This window comes from Staurois parvus, unplaced genomic scaffold, assembly GCF_062004578.1.
Source record: "Staurois parvus isolate SC_StPar_1 unplaced genomic scaffold, SC_StPar_1.0 ptg000090l, whole genome shotgun sequence".
Lineage (NCBI taxonomy): Eukaryota > Metazoa > Chordata > Amphibia > Anura > Ranidae > Staurois > Staurois parvus.
Genome location: NW_028317886.1, coordinates 3712505 through 3732731, shown reverse-complemented (window position 1 = coordinate 3732731; position 20227 = coordinate 3712505).

Genomic DNA, 20227 nt, shown 5'->3' with positions numbered 1-20227 from the left:
ACAGGTGTTCAATGGGATTTAGATCTGGGCTCATTGCTGGCCACTTCAGAACTCTCCAGCGCTTCTTTGCCATCCATTTCTGAGTGCTTTTTGACGTATGTTTGGGGTCATTGTCCTGCTGGAAGACCCAGGATCTTGGACGCAAACCCAGCTTTCTGACACTGGGCCCTACAGTGCGACCCAAAATCCTTTGGTAATCCTCAGATTTCATGATGCCTTGCACACAGTCAAGGCACCCAGTGCCAGAGGCAGCAAAACAACCCCAAAACATCATTGAACCTCCACCATATTTTACCGTAGGTACTGTGTTTTGTTCTTTGTAGGCCTCATTCCGTTTTCGGTAAACAGTAGAATGATGTGCTTTACCGAAAAGCTCTATCTTGGTCTCATCTGTCCACAAGACGTTTTCCCAGAAGGCTTTTGGCTTACTCAAGTACATTTTGGCAAACTGTAGTCTTGCTTTTTTATGTCTCTGTGTCAGCAGTGGGGTCCTCCTGGGTCTCCTGCCATAGCGTTTCATTTCATTTAAATGTCGACGGATAGTTCGCGCTGACACTGATGCTCCCTGAGCCTGCAGGACAGCTTGAATGTCTTTGGAACATGTTTGGGGCTGCTTATCCACCATCCGGACTATTCTGCGTTGCAATCTTTCATCAATTTTCCTCATCCGTCCACGACCAGGGAGATTAGCTACAGTGTCATGGGTTGCAAACTTCTTGATAATGTTGCGCACTGTGGACAAAGGCAAATCTAGTTCTCTGGAGATGGACTTGTAACCTTGAGATTGTTGATATTTTGCCACAATTTTGGTTCTCAGGTCCTCAGACAGTTCTCGTCTCCTCTTTCTGTTGTCCATGCTTAGTGTGGCACAGACAGACACACAATGCAAAGGTTAAGTGAACGTCTCTCCTTTTTATCTGCTTTCAGGTGTGATTTCTATATTGCCCACACCTGTTACTTGCCCCAGGTGAGTTTACAGGAGCATCACATGCTTGTAACATTCTTATTTATCCGCAGTTGTGAAAGGGTGCCAATACTTTTGTCCAGCCCATTTTTGGAGGTTTGTGTGACATTATGTCGAATTTGCTTTCTTTCCTCCCTTTTTTTGTTTTGTCCCAATACACACAAAGGGAATAAACATGTGTATAGCAAAACATGTGTTAATGCAATACGTTTCGTGAGAAATACATGATTTCCTGGAGAAATATCAAGGGTGCCAACAATTTCGGCCATGACTGTATATATATATATATATATATATATATATCACCCTCACTCCTTTCTTCATCTTATTACTTCACTCATAATTCTAAAGATTCTGAACCCACATATTATTAAAACCTCCAGGACACTGGGACATGTCCCTCCATATAAGTCATGTTCCCATATTACCCCTCTCACCCTTCTGCTTCTCATAACTTCTGGAGATATTTCCCCAATTCCTGCCATGCCATCATTTACCTTTGACTAACACACCTGGCACCCCTATACCCTAACAGCAGCTGTAATCCACACATCCTGGTTTCTATTCACCTTCTTCCTAGAACCAGCCTCCCCTTTTCCTGTGCCCCTTGAAATGCCTGCTCTGTCTGTAACAAGCCCACCTCTGTCCATGACCTTTTTATCACAAACTCCTTTAACCTACTTGCAATTACTGCAACCTGGCTTTAAGAATCTGTTTTTCCCTCTCCTGCTGCCCTCTCCCATGGTGGTCTCCTCTGGACTCACTCTCCCAGGCCTAGTGGATGGAAGAGAAGAGTTGGAATCCTCCTATACCCTCAAAGCACTTTTCAGGTCGTTCATTCACCTTCCTCTGTCCCTTTCCTCATTTGAAGCTCACTGTATTCATCTATTCTCTCCAGTTCCTGAGAATTGCTGTGATCTATCTGCCTCCTGCTCCAGTATCAAGCTTCCTTGATGACTTCTTAGCCTGGCTACCCTACTTTCTGTCTCCTAAAATTCCTGCAATCATTCTCAGTGACTTCAACATCCCTGTTAATCTTAACACTCCTGCAACTTCTAAACTTCTGAGTCTAACCTGAACTTTTTACCTAAAACAATGGACACACGCTTCTACTCACTCTGATGGCAACTGCCTTTTCAATGTAGTCTCCTACCTATGCACTCCTTACAACCTCTCCAACATTCCTTTTCCTCTTTCTCCCTAACCCTTCTCTCCTTTTTTTCTACAACAGATTGACTCTATGATACAATTTCAGCCCTGTCCTGCCTCAACATGGTCCCTTCACTACACACAGAATCAGGCCGCTACAACCCTGGCAAACAGACAATACCAGAAGCCTAAAAAAAATAGCTGTGCTCTTCAGTATCTGTTGTGTAAGATTAAGTTCCAGAAAGATTTCAACCAATATAAATCTGCCCTCCAAAGATACAATTCCTGCCTCCACACTGCTAAACAGTCCTATTTTATCACTCTCATTAAACCCCTCTCATGCAGTCCCTGTCAACTCTTTTCTACCTTTAACTCTCTACTTCAACCTTCATTACCTCCACCCACTTCAATCACTTCAAAAATAAGATTGATGCAATTCGTGACAAGATCTCCACTGTACTGATATCTCCCTCACACTCCTTGTCCACCTGCACAATAAATGCTTCTCTCGTTTAACCCAGTTACTATAGAGAAAGTCACTAAACTTTTTTCGAATGATCACCTCACCGCCTGCACCCTGGACCTCATTACCTTCAAATACTATGGTCAACCTCTGGCTCTATCCCACACTTTAACTGATATCTTCAATCTCTCCATTTCTGCCGGCATCTTCCTTAATCCTCTAAAACATGCACTAGTCATCTCCATACTTAAAAACTCCTCAATCTTAACAACCTAAGACTGATCACCTTACTCCCTTTTTCCTCCAAATTCCTGGAACTTCTAGTCTACAACCGGCTGAGCCGCCACCTCATTCAGAATAACTGTTTTAATCCCCTTCAGTCTGGATTTTGCCCGCAACTGCTCTCATAAAACTCACAAACAACTTACTAACAGCTAAAAACCAACAGTCACTATTCCATGCTCTTACTCTTGGACCTCTCTGCTGCCTTTGATACAGATGACTGCCCCTTTCTCCTCAAAAACTCTATTTTTTTGGTCTCCTTGACTGTACTCTCCGCTGGTTCACATCTTACCTATCTCACCTCACCTTCAGTGTCACTTACAACTCTACCTCCTCCTCTCCTATTCCTCTTACTTTTGGGGTCCCCCAAGGTTCTGTCCTTGGACCTCTACAATTCTCGATCCACACCTCTTTCCTAGGTCAGCTGATAGCTTCCCATGATTTCCAATACCATTTCTATGCTGATGAAACCCAAAAACTGAATGTCGCACAACTTCCTCAAACTCAATCTATCCAAAACCAAGCTCATAATATTTCCTCACCCACGTGCACCTCCCCCTGACTCCTCTGCAAGATCAATGGAACAATTATCAGTCTGTCCCTGCATACCAGGGTGCTAGGGGTATCCTGGACTCTGAACTATCCTTTCAGGCTCACATCCAATTCCTGTTCAAAGCATGTCGCCTCAACCTTCACAACATCACCAGAATATGCCCCTTTTTAACCAATGACACCACAAAGCTTCTAATTCACTCCCTGGTTAGCTCTTCGACTACTACAACTCCCTCCTCATTGGATTAACTTTACATAGACTATTTGCCCTTCAGTCCATCATTAATGCTGCTGCTAGACCTTACCAACTGTTCAATGTCCAGTACCCCTCTCTGCCAATCCCTCCACTGGCTTCTGGTCACCCAATGAATAAAAATAAAAGTACTAACAACAACTTACAAAGCCATCCACAACCCCACCCCAGCTACATCACTGGCCTGGTCTCAAAATATCAACCAAACCGCTATTGTTCATCCTCCCAAGACCTCCTGCTCTCTAGCTCCCTTGTCACCTCCTCTCATGCTCACCTCCAAGACGTCTCCTGAGCTTCCCCCATCCCCTGGAACCCCCTACTCCAATGTGTCCAACCACCTCCTAGTCTATCCATCTTTAGATGTTCCCTGAAAACCCTTCTCTTTAAAGAAGCCTATCCTGCTTCTAACTAATACACTGTGTTTTTACTTTCTCGATCAGCTCATCACACACATTTATTAACTTTTGTAACACTTGACCATGCCTCTTAGATTGTAAGCTCTAAAGAGCAGTGCCCTCTGATTGTACCAAATTGGATTGTAAACGTAATGTCTGCCTTCATTTTGTAAGGTGCTGAGAAAACTGTTGACACTATATAAATCCTGTATTATAATAATATTAATAATATCTAAATCTGCTAGTACGTCTAACACTCCTCTCCCCCCAGACTGACATTGCTGCTGTCCAAAGGAGCCCCTGTGCTCCTTCCTCAAAATGGGAGCAATCTAGTATAGGTGGAGTATTAATGGCCAAATACCAGAAGCCTAAAAAAAAGGAAACAAATGCAACGACCACATCAAATAATTGGTAAACTGCAATATATTACATTTTCTGTATTATGCTTATTACCACTTGTAGCTTGCAGCATCATCTCCCATCAGTATAGATCCTAATTTCTTCACCTTACAACTCTTAGAAGAAACTTTACTAACTAGTTAGAAACTAATTAGATAAATAAATGAATCAGGTCCAAAGTCATTTTCAACTATATATCTGCTATGTATACATTTAATAAGCTAAGACAAATCACAAGGTAAAAATACCAAATCCCATGCATGACAGTGTATAGATAATAAATTACATTTCAATTATGATTAATTTCATTAGAGTTTACAAAAAAAAATAATTATCCTTTTGAAAACATATTTGTGCCTAAATATGGCCACATGGTCATATTTGGGCAATGATGTCACCACTATCCCTTCCCCTTCCCTTATATTACTGAAGATTAGAACATTAGAGGCAGTGGTCTGCTATGGGGAGGGGGGCATTGCAGGTAGTGTTGTGCTACGGGTGGCATTTGAGGAAGTAGGGTGCTGTAGGGGGAATTTGAAGGCAGTGCTGTGATCTGGGGGGCATTGTAGGCAGTGCCGTGCCCTTTCATTCCTAGAAGATGAATCCTGGCGACTGCACATTCACCCTTTTCATCGCTGGCAGATAAGTTGGAAGTGCATGATTAACCCTTTCTTTGCTAGAAGAACCGTGTCTTGAAAGTCATGATTATTAACCATTATATTGCCAGCAGATACCAGGTGGAAATGAGCAACGAACCCTTTAATGCCGGGGTGTCAAACTAGTGGCCCTCCAGCTGTTGCAAAACTACAAGTCCCATCATGTCTCTGACTTCGGGAGTCATGCTTGTAACTGTCAATCTTGCAATGCCTCATGGAACTTGTAGTTTGGCAGCAGCTGGAGGACCGCCAGTTTGACACCCGTGCTTTAATCTCTAAATTAAAGGGTTAATCATGCATTTCCACCAGATCTCTGCTAGCAAAGAAAGGATTAATCATGTGCTTCCATCAGGGATCTCCAGATGGCTAGAGACATGATTAATCATTTTATTGCTAACAGATCCCTGGTGGCTGGACATGATTAACTATTTCATTGCTGTCATATTCCTGATGTAATCACACGATTAACCTTTTTGTAGAACCACGCCCATATTAAATGAATGCCCACCCCCAGTTAAAGTACATGCTCCACCTACAGCGGCTTTCCGGATGCACAATAGAAAAAAAAAGGTGTCCCTAAAAACGTTTTTGAAATTTTGGCCTACTGTCTTCATCCCCCCCCCCCCAACACACACACACACACCCACCACAATAAGGAAAAGGTAAGGGGGAGGGAAGTTCCTCTTTAAAGCGGAGTTCCACTCACCCTGTTAAAAAATAAAAGTCAACAGCTACAAAAACTGTAGCTGCTGACTTTTATAAAACAGCCACTTACCTGTCCCTTGGTCCCGCGGTGTGTCCCCTGCAGCCCGTTTCACCGGCCGTCCTGTATTCCAGGAGGTGGGCATCTTCAGTGTGGGCACCCGGCTGTGATAGCTTGTGGCTTCACACTGCGCATGCGCGAGTAGCGCTGCGCTTCATGAATGGTCCTGTAGTCTTCTGGCACCTGTCACTTGTCCCAAAAAACTACAGGGAGGGACGGAGGACAGCTTCTGCTTCAAATCACCTAGGAGATTGGACCGGAAGTGGGAGCGGGTACATTGCAAATTCTGGTACCCGCTCCCCAGAGGTGCCAACCCTTAATGGGAACAGTCCTTAAAGCGGAACTTCCCCTTTTGGGTGGAGCTCCGCTTTAAGAATATAAACGCAAAAGATTACCAGATCTGCTCTACAGGATTCAGAATTCACAACAGTGTCATGTAGGGTTGCCACCTCATCCCTTTAAACCCAAAATTAACCTGCGGCTAATTTATGCAGATAAGGCAATAAGTGAGTTTAATTATCACCTTAATCAGCCACAGAACCTGTGCAATTAATATGCGTTTGGTTTTAAAAAGATGATGTGGCAACCTTAGTGTCATCTACCAAGTTTTATTACAGAGAATTTTTAGCTATCTACAAAAATCTTCAACCCATCAGCAGGCACAACAGGTGTCACAGTACTCAGCGGAAAGGTCAATGTCAAATGATGTTTTCTAAATATTTTATACCATATTTGTCTGCAGTATAATTGGTGTTTATCACTGCAGGAGCTGTTGGGTTGTGGAGCTTTAAATAGACTGTATAGACTAAAAGCTGTAACTAGCTAAACAAAAACATAAATCATTTTGCCAATGAACAATACCTTCTGTGTGGTGGTCTTTCTGTTTTATTATGATAAATCTTTTAGTATGTACAATATTTTAAAATTAAATTGAACAATAGGTTAAAGATATGCCCATATTAAATGAATGACCAGCCGCTAATTAACAGCTTTTAAGCCTATGTTTACTGTGGACGGGCAGCAAGACCAGAATCAGCAATGTAAATATATGTTGCTTCGCATATGCACACTACCAGACACAACAGATTATGGTTCCTGGTATCCGGTCGCTTTGAGTAGCTGGGGGTTCACATGATCACTATGCGATTACATGATCAGAATGTGTACACAACTATTATGAATGAGTTTTATTCATAACAGCTGTGCTTTCTGTAGTGATGCTGTGATTGGCCCACAGCTGTAATCACTGTAACAGCAATCACAGTATATAAAAAAAAAACATGATCACCCCCCCAGAGTAGTACAGTGTCACAAAAAACCATTATAAATAAAGAAAAAGAAAGTTTAAAAAATTGATATAATAATTATTATCAATATTTTTTATTTTTACATACACCAGTTAGTATCCCTGATCACTGCCACACCAGTCATATGATGATGCTGTACTGAACTGGTGACAGCATATAAAAATAATTGTATTTAATTTCTTAATTTTCCAAAAAATTGTAACAAATTACAACTTTAAAAAACTTTCCATGCCTCTTACTAAATACCTTGGACTGACTTCTTTTCAAAAAGGTGTCATTTGGGGAGTATCTGTACTGTCCTGACATTTTAAAAGAGAAGTATGGGCTCTCTTTTTTTTCCCCAGTTATACTTACCTCGGTCTGATGCTGCATCTGTCCCCCTCTGGTTCTAAGGATTAGAACATGACAACTGATCATTCAGTTCTCACAGCCACTCTTTCAGTCACCGCTGTCTGGCTGTGGAGGGGGAGGCTAGCTGAGAGGCTGAGCCAGGTGCCACTCCAGACTCTGGGGTGAATCCCGACTTTAAAGTCAGGATCTTTCCCCAGCTTGGACCGGCTGAGTGATGTCAGCTTACAGCTGGCTTCAGCCCACTATCAACTGAAAATGGGTCACAGGAGTGCAGACTACACTTCTGTGATGCACAGGAGAAGTACAGCCAAAGGAGCTTTGGCTGCATTTCTTCTTTAAGGGCCTCAAGAAATGAGATCGTCATTACATCAGGATTGATATCCCATAGTTTGTAGACTCTATAACTTTCACACAGAATTAATAATATACACTGATTTGGATTATTTTTACTAAAGAAATGTAGTAAAATACATTTTTGCCTAAAATCAGGGACATAGATTATTTACTTGCAAAATTTTAAAACAGTAACTAAGAAAAACATGTTTTCTTTCAACATTTTCTGTATTTTTTGTTTGAAGAGCAAAAATTAAAAAACCCAGTGGTGATTAAATGCTACCAAAAGAAAGCTCTATTTGTAAGGAAAAATTACAAAAATCTAATTTGCATACAGTGTTGCATGACCGAGCAATTGCCAGTTAAATTAACATAGTGCTGAATACCAAAAAATGGCCTGGTCAGGAGGGGGGTAAAACCTTCCCAGAGGTCAAGTGGTTAAAGTACTGTTTCTACCTATTTTTGAGTACTTGTATGTTATGGCAAATTTACCTTTTAGTTTGCACTCCTCAAGCAATGACAAGTCTGCACTCCCATTCTTTGTTCCATTGCTGTCACTGCTATCTGTTCTGCTCTTTCTTTCAATCTGGCATTTTTCTTTTATGGCTATTAGGTAGCCAGTGATGCTATAACTCGTAACACAAGAGCTCCACCCTTTTATCTTAGACTGGTCATACACACAGATTTTGTTTTTTAATTCAGCCTACAGGATAGATGAATTTCCCACTGCAGCCACTGTATGCTGGCATCTACCAGTGGCCAACAATTTTCTGGCCATCTCCATCACTTTTTTTATGGAAAAATGTCAAGTGGGAAGGAGCTGACATGGCCACCAACAAAGCAAATTTATCTCTGTTTACCAGTAACCAATTGAAACTCAATTATTGTATGGCCAGCTTTACAGATGCCAGTACTGTACACACTACTGCCTATTCACCACAGGCAGTGTGCACAAAAAAAAGTTCCAGGAAAAGTCATAGATTCCACTGAATTTAGAAGATTTTTCAGTAAAGTGGGCAAGGATACTCAATACTAGGAGTGTGATTTTGGATAGCTAATATTACCAGACCTCTAAGCATCGGAAACAAAATTGTTAATAGAGGTATTATTAGCTAGCTCTGCCATTAATAACTACAGAAAGAGTATTATGGCCACAGTTTTTTTTTATTAAATATCCCTTTTTATTTACTGTAATGCACTGATTACAAATTGTGTTCACTTAATGTAATGCGAAACCAATGCTTGTTCCAATAATTGTGGTTTACAAAGGATTGTATATCTTCTAAATTCTAACACAATAATAACATTAAAGAGTCTTTTATACGTATCAAAAGTAAATATGAATAATAGAACAATACACTTGTAAAAAGAAAACAGCAATGTGCCACATAATTAATTATTATATAGCCCAAAGGAAAAAGAGATTTAGTCGTAAAACAAACATGAAGATGCAAGCATTGATGTAATTTAAAAAGAGTTAGACAGCTAATAATAAAAAAGTAATGGTTTCACACCTAGCAGCATTTCCAGTTGAAGAGACCAGTCATCCCAAATAACTAGCTGTGCACCGAGGATACAGTCTCCCTTGCGCACCCCGACACACATACTCTAGTTCTGCAGGGCACACTAATTGTGACATAGCCCTGCAGACTATTCCTTCCTGCTCCTCTGGAGTAAGAAATTCCTCAGGCTGGATGAAGTTCAGGATGATGTCTCCTGGAAAAAAAACAGATGTTCTCCTCACAGTAGCAAAAAAAAAAAAAAGAGGGTTCACAAGAGGGATAGTGGGTGGCTTAAATCACATGACTTACATTGAGACGGGCATTAACTCAGCATAAAATTATAAATACCATGCATTTAACCCTTTATTTTACTTGAATCTTGACTACCTTCAGCTCCAAACTGAAAATGTCTGAGAACAACCTTTGGGTTCTGGACTGCCTGGCACAGGCCCTCAAAGATAGAGATGGACAATCTCTTCCCTGTAGAATATTCTGTATCATTTTATGGTACTTTGGCACATGGGGGTGGGGATAAAGAAGTGCTGGTGCTGTCAAAGCTAGATCAGGGATTTAATATGTTGGGCATACTTTCGAATATAACAATCTCATTGTTCTGCAACCATACTGAACCTTTGCAAAAATCATAAAGAAAAAAGTAGCACAAATAATGTAGAAGTAGCCCCCCCTAGTTAGCTAGGGAGAGCTCTAGTTAGAATTGCTAGCTAGAAGCTGAGCAGCAGCCTGGTGTGATAGTCAGAGTGGGGTCATATTGAAGCCCAGCAGAGAGGCTCTGCGGACTAGCTCTCCGAGACTTCCCCCTGCTCTGGAACTTTGCATAAAGATCTACAAGCAGTGGGCAGAGGTAATGAGTGGCTAGTCTGTACTCTTAGGAGATCCTAGCCAATCCCCCACAGGAGCCTTGGCAAGGGTCCAGGAGAGGACTTAAGAGTAATTGGGCTAGCTCAGCAGGGGCAGATGGAACAGGAGAGATTGTGTGGAAGATGAGGAAGTGAGAGGCTGGAGAGCAGGAACCTGGGAGGGGGCCCAGATGGAGAGGAGCTCACCTACAGGAGCATGGAAGGAGGAAAGCTCAGGTCTTCACTGGCCCCCATAGTGAGGGCCACCTGTGCAGCAAGGAAGAAGTGGCTCAATTAGAAGGCCTGATAGCAGCACCAACCCATCAACAGCACAGGAGAAAGGACTGAGTGAGTAAACCTGCACCCCATGGGCCAGTAAGGGGAAAGAGGCACTCTGGTAGGAGACTGGATTAGCTTTTAAGAGTGACTGTTCACTCTGCAGTGGCAGGCACTAGATACCCTGCCCACAGATACACCCAGTACAGCTGGATGAGGGGAGGAGTTTTCGGGGTTCTGGGGTGGTACAACAGGAGATGCTGGTCAGCTCTCCAAAAGAAGTATTTTTGCTGCAAAGACTTGTACATAGTTTCTAAGGAGCTTGTCACCTGTTGTAGTTACCCTTGGGCATCCCATACACCCCTTACCCTATCCATGTTCTAATTCCCCTAATAAAATAAATAAAAAAAGCTCAAGGACTGGTTACTGTCTCCTGGATGCAAGTCTGTGTGCAAAATACATGTTACCTGGCTGTGCAGGACTATGGGGGGACCCAAAACTTTAGCGACTCCTAAGAGGGTAGTGCTACATACACAGTGCCAAAGTATTCATACCCCTTGAAATTTTCCACATTTTGTCATGTTACAACCAAAACATAAATGTATTTTATTGGGATATTATGTGATAGACCAACACAAAGTGGCACATAATTGTGAAGTGGAAGGAAAATGATAAATGGTTTCAACATTTTTTACAAAGAAAATCTGAAAAGTGTGGCGTGCATTTGTATTCAGCCCCCCTTACTCTGATAACCATAACTAAAATTTAGTGGAACCAATTGCCTTCAGAAGTCACCTATTTATTAAATAGAGTTCACCAGAGTGTACTCTGGTGAATCTCATTATAAATACAGCTGTATTGTGAAGCCCTCGGAGGTTTGTTAGAAAACATTAGTAAACAAACAGCATCATGAAGGCCAAGGAACACACCAGACAGGTCAGGGATAAAGTTGTGGAGGGGTTTAAAGCAGAGTTAAGTTATAAAAAATATATCTAGCTATGAACATCTCATTAAGCACTGTTCAATCCATCATCAAAAAATGGAAAAATGGACAACTGCAAACCTACCAAGACATGGCCGTCCACCTAAACTGACAGGCCGGGCAAGGAGAGCATTAATCAGAGAAGAAGCCATAAGGCCTAAGGTAACTCTGGAGGAACTGCAGAGATCCACAGCTCAGGTGGGAGAATCTGTCCACAGGACAACTATTAGTCATTTACTAGACAAATCTGGCCTTTACGGAAGAGTGGCAACAAGAAAGTCATTGTTGGAAAAAAGCCATAAGAAGTCCCGTTTGCAGTTTGTGAGAAGCCATGTGGGGGACACAGCAAACATGTGGAAGAAGGTGCTCTGGTCAGATGAGAACAAAATTGAACTTTTTTGGCCTAAAAGCAAACAGTTATGTGTGGTAGCAAACTAACACCGCACATCACTCTGAACACACCATCCCCACTGTGAAACATGGTGGTGGCAGTATTGTGGAGATGCTTTTCTTCAGCAGAACAATCTTAGAAGAAAACCTGTTAGAGTCTGAAAAAGACTTGAGACTGGGGCGTAGGTTCACCTTTCAGCAGGATAACGACCATAAACATACAGCCAGAGTTACAATGGAATGGTTTAGATCAAAGCATATTCATGTGTTAGAATGACCCAGTCAAAGTCCAGACCTAAATCAAATTGAGAATTTTTGGCAAGACTTGAGAATTACTATTCACAGATGCTCTCCATCCAATCTGACAGAGTTTGAGCTATTTTGCAAAGAAGAATGGGCAAAAATGTCCCTCTCTAGATGTGCAAAGCTGGTAGAGACATACCTAAAAAGACTTGCAGCTGTAATTGCAGCAAAAGGTGGTTCTACAAAGTATTGACTCAGGGGGCTGAATATAAATGCACGCCACACTTTTCAGATATTTATTTGTAAAAATATCAATTTCCTTCCACTTCACAATTATGTGCCACTTTGTGTTGGTCTATCACATAAAATCCCAATAAAATACATTTATGGTTTTGGTTGTAAATTTCAAGGGGTACGAATACTTTTTCAAGGCACTGTAAATGGGTAGAAAGTAAACCAACTGAACTGGATATGAACTGGCTAGTTATGCTGTGAGTTGCCAATACACTGATTATTAAAATTTGAATATTTTTCCACCAGGTATATATAAGCAGATCTAAAAGATCCAATATAATTAAAAGGTAATGCATATAGATGAGCAAAACATTTTAGCAATATTTCATCTGATAGTTATTTGTGCATCACTATCCTGTTTGGAAATGTCAAGCTATGAGAATCTGTTAATTTATGATTTTCGAAATGTCAGTGGTAAACAAATTCAATGAAAAAAAAAGGTATGATACCAAATAATATTCTGCAAACTGAAAGTGTCATTCCAATCTTATATTTACATGTCCCGATCAAGCAAGATATCACTGCCCATGTAGCTCAACCGCTTATCAAAAATCATGGCCAGGTATACACATGTACTCTAGCATTTCATTCATTCATTCCTATGAACTTCCAAGTATAAGCTCATACTCAAAGGCCCCTAGCTAGTTACACTTTAAGAGCATTTTTTTTATGTGAACTTAAAGTAAAACTGTAAGGGCTCATCCACACGACCATAAAAATTTAGAGGCTTGCAGCAAAGCCCTACATTGTCAGTAAGTATTTCCATTTGACATGTTTTGACATGAAGATGTACAGAACAGAAAAATTCTTCCATTCACTTTAGGTCAAATTCACGTGTATACATACATTAAGATATATATATGCACCAATTACTGACCTGAGAGCAGATTTTTCTATTTTGATTTTACAGGTCCTTATGCAGCACAATTCTATTGATGTAAATGCAGCTGTGTGTAGGGGTCCAACAATACTGCTGCATTTAGATCCATAAAACAACTATACAATTTATGAATCTGAATGCAGCACCCATGTGTGTGAGCCCTAGAGGTTCTATGTCAATGTTATTTTGTTTTATAGTTTTTATGTTTTTTAAACATATGTTATGTATCCATTTCATGTCTGTTTTTTTATATGTACAGTATACAATCTTTGTTTTTCAAATAAATAACAGTTCAAGTGATAAGGGATTCTCAGTAAAAAAAAGGTGACCTAAAGAAATATCACAGCATAAACGCAAGCCTTGAGGATGACTTTGTTTGATTGAAGCCTCCAACAGAGCTATCCAATAAGAGAGAAAACTTAATGTGTTTGAGAGCTACAACAATTAGAAGTTGATCCAAAAAAATAAAATATGGATATTAAAACTACAATTTTTTTTATTTTTGGAATGAATACAGAAAGTACCAGTAGATTACATAACGGGTAAATAAGTGTCAAACATCAAAATGATGAACAATCAATGCATAATTAATCAAATAATGAATACATGAATTTATAGAGTTTGAAATAAAGGTGTATATATACACAGTATATATTGTGACAGAATGAGACTCTGTCACAGGGAAATTGGTCATCAAAAGGACACGGGGTTTGCACTTTGCTGTGTGCAGGACTAGGGAGAATAGGTTTTAAATGGAGAAAACTGATTCTGCAGCTGTCTCCAGGTTTTGGTAGTCCTGGATGGGGCTCCCTAGTTTGGAGATTCCATAGTGCCTTGGGTGGGACAGAATCTCCAACCCAGTGTCTGGGTTTCGTGGAGGAATAGCAGGGTGTGTGCCCAGATGCACACAGGCCTTATAATGGAGGTTTAGGAATACCTCAGGGCTCCACCCAAGAGAGACAGAAGGCCTCCTACCGGAGTCAGATATGCTGAATGTGGCAGCAAGAGTATGATTGTCTGCAAGAGACGGTTAACGGCCTGAGGACTAGGCCAGAGGAGCTGTGTGTGTCTGAGAAGCTCTAAGCTGTGTACCTGGAAGAGTAAGTGTTCAAAGGGACCAGTATCTAGAGCAGCAGTGCTGCTGAAGAGTAGCCAGGTAGACTAGAATTTTTATTTGGACTGTGTATATGATACTGGAGAAGGACCCCTGCATGGGAAACCTTATGGTGGACTTTTGGTTTTGCCTTTATTTTTAATAAAAGTGGGCTACCAAGCCCTGAAATACAGTTCCTGACTGGCGTGAACTCACTTGCAAACACATCTACCACTGAGCTAAATATCCCCCATGTTACAAATATATATATATATATATTTATATATATATATACTCACTGGCCTCTTAATTAGGTACACCTGTTCAGTTTGTGAAAATTGCATGCATTTAGGCACCTTGACATGGTGAAGGCAACTTGCTGAAGTTCAAACCGAGCATCAGAATGGGGAAGAAAGGGGATTTAAGTGACTTTAAACGTAGCATAGTTGTTGGTGCCAGACGGGCTGGTTTGAGTATTTCAAAAACTGCTGATCTATTGGGACTTTCATGCACAACCAACTCTAGGGTTTACAGAGTATGGTCTGAAAAAGTGAAAATATCCAGAGGGCGGCAGTTGTGTAGAGGCAAATGCCTTGTTGATTTCAGAGGTCAGAGAAGCATGGGCAAACTGGTTCGAGATGATAGAAAGGCAACAGTAACTCAAATAACTACTTGTTACAACCAAGGTATGCAGAATACGATATCTGAATGCACAACACATCAAACCTTAAAGTAGATGGGCTACAGCAGCAGAAGACAACACTGGGTGCCACTCCTGTCAGCTAACAACAGGAAACGGAGGCAACATATCGCACAGGCTCACCAAAATTGGACAATATAAAACTGAAAAAAGGTTGTCTTGTCTCTTGAGTCTCGATTTCAGCTGCAGCATTCAGATAGTAGGGTCAGCATTTGACGTAAACAACATGAAAGCATGGATCCATCCTGACTTGTATCAACAGTTCAGGCTGGTGGTGGTGGTGAAATGGTGTGGGGGATATTTTCTTTGCACACTTTAGTATCAATTGAGAATTGTTTACACGCCAAAGCCTACCTTAGTATAGTTGCTGACTATGTCCATCCCTTTATGACTACCATGTACCCATTTTCTGATGACCAAAATCTCTGAGGAATGTTACCAACACTTTGTTAAATCTATGTCATGAAGAATTCAGGCAGTTCTAAAGGCAAAAGGAGCTCCTAGTTGGTACTAGCAAGATGTACCTAATATAGCGGCCAGTGAGTGTATATTAAAGGTTAAGCTGGTGTTATATATTATGGGTTAATCTGGTGTTTTCATCATAAATAGCAGTCCCAAGAGCAATAGAGTGATTAGTAATAGACACTAATAGAACAGTGAATCTTTCAACGCAGTGGAACTTTGTTAATCACCATGAAATTAAAGAGGTTGTATCCTTAGTGGGAGTTTTGGTGACGTCCGTGATGAGGTCACCAAGACAGTGTGCAAGATGACATCATCAGGCTCAGTCATAGAGTGTATAGGTAGCAAAAAAACAAAAATATATGTAAAACCGACATGCACCAGTAGTGCTCCCTGTTATCACTGTTGCACAGTTTAAAGGGTATACTACTATGAACTCAAGGAATAATAGGGAGCGAGAAAATTCCACATAGCTTGATATGGTATGCAGGTACTTAAATTGATAGAGCATATGCAGTACAAATACACTTAGCATATAAGTTACATTTTAGTCTGTTGTGTGAGACATACTAATACTATCATGTGTCAAGTATCAAAAAAGTAGTTTCCCTGAAAAAATACAAGAATATATCCAGTAGCATTTGAGACTCTTTGAACACATTCTAACCCAAGCATGTCAAGTTCAAAATGATTGAGATGATTTTGTAAAAAAGATCTTTTTACTAAAATCTTCACTTGCAAATAAACTTTGGAGAAGGCAAGATTAATTATAGACAATAATAAAGAGGATAAAAATATAAACATTTACTAAAGAAAGTATATACAATACAGTATTATTAAACTTGCAAATAATTAATGTTTTAAAAGGTGCATGCAAACATTTATAAGCTACTGTAATGCAAGCTAGTTTAAGTAAGCAATAACCTGTAGAACACTTTGAGTCCTAATTCAGGCTAAATTTATGTCCGTCTATGGCCACCCAAATGGATTAACCCAACCCAATAAAATCTAATAATGGTCCACTTAAACAAGGAATACCTACAGCACATTGGATAGTTTTCTTTACAAAAACTATAGCCAATAATTCCTTTTCCTATAAACAAAAAATATGGACTTCTAACGCCCATTACTTTTATGAGACAAAAGATTGTAAAGGGTCACAAAGTAACCAATGCATAGTCACCAAAGGTCATTTTCCTTTAGTAGAATTGGTGGAAAATTTGCAAAAATTTTAGCTGCTCAAATTAACAATTGAACACAAGAAGCATTAGCTATTATATGTGCTTGATTTGTGATTGTACAGGTTGCATCCTGTGAAAAGTACCCACAAAGGACTTTTTACCTTTTTAATGATTTATTTATTAATTAATTTAGATATGTATTAAAGTAAATTACAGCTAACTTGTGTTTTAGCTGTGATTTATCTATGTTTTGCTTGTTCTGTGGTTAATTAAATTCTATTAGTATCTTAACAGTAATCAGTCTTAAGATCTACAGTATTCTGCATGTGTCAGTAATAGAAATAAGAATGATGTATTCTTATCAAGGCAGATAGTAAAAAGAATACATTTTTGGTTGACGAATGGTTCAGTTATGATCGATTGAAGCTTTGTGTTTTAGTGGTTAATACTGTTCAGTCTGGTTTATCTCTTTGAATGGTCTTATCTCTCTTTGCACTAAGGTAGCATTCTTCCTATTCTGCTTCTATAAAACGTAACAATATGCTTTGATTCTAGATAATGGAAAATAATGTTTGTCATTCAAAAATAATTCTGCTCGATATTATTTATAAGACTAAAGAGATGAAAGGACATTTTCCATACTGTTCTTTAGATTAGAAGAGTATGTCTTTTTGTCAAAGATACACTGATAAATAAGATGTATTCTTTATTTAGAACCTGATAGCTGTCCATGAGAAAAGAAAATGGCTCATACTGTTATTTCTACTATTCTGCAGTACAGCTGATGACTTCCTGAATACATTAAAAAGAGATTCCTTTCAATAACTGAAACTAGTTGGCAAACTACTAAATGAGGTACAATTGTACTAAAGACCGCAAGTTCATTCAATTATGTTTCAAAGAATATAATCAACTGTGGTCAGAATCAACTGTTTTTTTCACAAAGCCTCTGCAAGGGACTACAGCCTCTTGTCACATTAGTGTGTGTTGTGCAACATCTCCCTGGTAATAAAGAGAGGATGCTGTTCAGACCTTGGGAATATTTGGTCTGTATTTTCAGAGGCACAGATTTAAGATATTTTCCTTGGCTGAGTTAAAACTAAACTTTTTATATTTAACTGAAGAATTTATGTAACATATGATGTGAATATTTTCTGGGATGAAAAAAAGATCAGTATTTACAATATATAGCCATTTTTATTTCATGGACTTTGTGGACCATCATATTAAGTATTTTTTTACAGACTGTCATTGGAGCAGTTGATAGTTGACAGATCTAAAACAGATATAAATAAGAACCCGAATGGATCTTAAAGGGAATCTATACTTTTCGCATATGAGGCAACACAAAAGATCTGCTTTTTACCTCTTTATAGTACTGCTTGCACAACATGTTATATTTTTCTAATTGATTTATGCTTAGAAATGCATCAGATTGTCCTTTCTACTCCCAGTGATCTATGCCAGGATAGCTACAGCCATTCTTTATATTGGTGGTCAGTGCCTGCCATCAGGGTCTGTGGGAGAAAGAATCTCTTGATATCAGTTATCAATGGGAAGAGGGGGAAGAATTGGTGTATATGGGATGATAAAAAAAAAATACATTGATGTCAGCAAAAAAAAAAAGTTAAATTCATCCCATATGGGCAGTATCTGTCCCTAAAACATACAGTATCTGTTCCAATGAAATTGACTTCAAAAGGAATGTGAAGCAGTACAAAGAAAGTGTAAAGGATGAAAGTACCAAACTTGAATAATAAGTTCAGTAAAGATTTATTAATCCTGATAAAAGATGAGTAGGTAAAGCCATATTTACAGGATTTATCCTAAACGTGTGGTGCTCTCATGCTTTACAGCGACAAAGGTCAATGTAAAGGGCTTGTAGTATTAGGGTGTCAGGAACATCAGGCTCATACATGTGTGCACAACAGTATGCACATGGATACATAGACACATTCACCACAGATATTGGCACCTAGTAGCCTATTTAAAATAAGGCCCCATTTAAAATCATTTCTGAATGCTTGAATTGCTTGAACCGGTTATTATCCTTGATTCTGAATTTGTTTGACCCTGTTATTGACTTGGCTTGCAACTGACCTGCTTCTGGATTACCCTTACCTGTCTATCTTTGTTACCAATCTCAGCCTGGATTTTATCTACCTACATGTCTGTAAATTGCAAAACTATGTTCATCCCTAACCTTGATCCTACTCATGATTTGGTGCCTTCATGCTCGACTATTACTGAACTCGGCTTGTGATCCAGCTTTGCTCTTTACTGGACTTGGTGAATTCTGGGTGGCCTAATCACTGTACTTCTGCTTTCCTGATCCCAGCATTCCCAAGACGAAGTCTTCAGTTCCAGCTTTCTGGCACATTGTACTCCATTATCCTAGCAGCCCCTGTCCCAACTTTCAGGGGTTCTTGGAAGGGAGCAAGAGGCCACCCTGATCATCTTGAGCTTCTGCATATAGGACATAGAGGTTGATTTACTAAATGCCAAATGGCTGTTCACTTTGCAAGAGAGTTTTCCCTTAGATTAGCGAATGTGGTGAAGTTTTTTTTTTATTTCCTTGTATTGGATTGGGTATTCTTTCACCAAATTCACTAATATAAGGGAAAATTCTGTTCTAAAAGTCTATTTGCCTTGAGTAAATCAGTGTCTTCAGATCGGGGCGCATAAGTGTAAAGTCTCAGGAACAAATTTAGGAATCTAAAACAGTAGCAAGATGAAAAGAACAGCATCAGTACTCCCCCATATAACACACATATCTAGAACTTAAATTACACTGTAGTATGTTGTAGAAATAGAAATAGATCGGCACCAGGGGCGGACTGACCATTCGAGCACTCGGGCACTGCCCGAGGGCCCAGGGTCAGTAGGGGGCCCCCATGAAATGCCCCTGGTACCTTTTTATAGGCTTTTTTTGGATGTGCTTTGAGTGTGGGCAAGGACACAGGGACCCCATTATCCCCTATTGCCCGGGGGCCTCATGAGTTCTCAGTCCGCCCCTGGTCGGCACACACCTCACCCAGTCTGAGCAGGTAGCAGGTAAAAGCAGACTCGATTTATCCAAGCCATGGCCCCATTATGTTTCACCCCACCCCCCCGGGGTCCAATCATGGAGGTACACTGTAGTATATGTCTTGCCCTGCTGCTCTCGCTCCACCTCCTCCTGATTCTGGGACTATGCCTGCTTTTGGGCAGGAGATCTGCCACATGGTTTGTGCAAGCAGTTGGAACCAACTGCTGGAACAAATGTTCCTAGGACTCCATGATTATGCTAAGAACCCAAGACAGTTCCATGAAATCCAGGACAGTTGGGTGGTATTCAGTTCTGTTATTTAGTTATGATTACTGAGAAAACTAAGTTTAAAGGATACATTTACCTTTTATTTAGGGTAGAACATGTAACATGTTTCACCCTCCCAGTGACAGCGAGCGGGGGAACTTCTCCCCACTCCCGCTGTCACTGTTGAAAATAATGCAGCCATGTG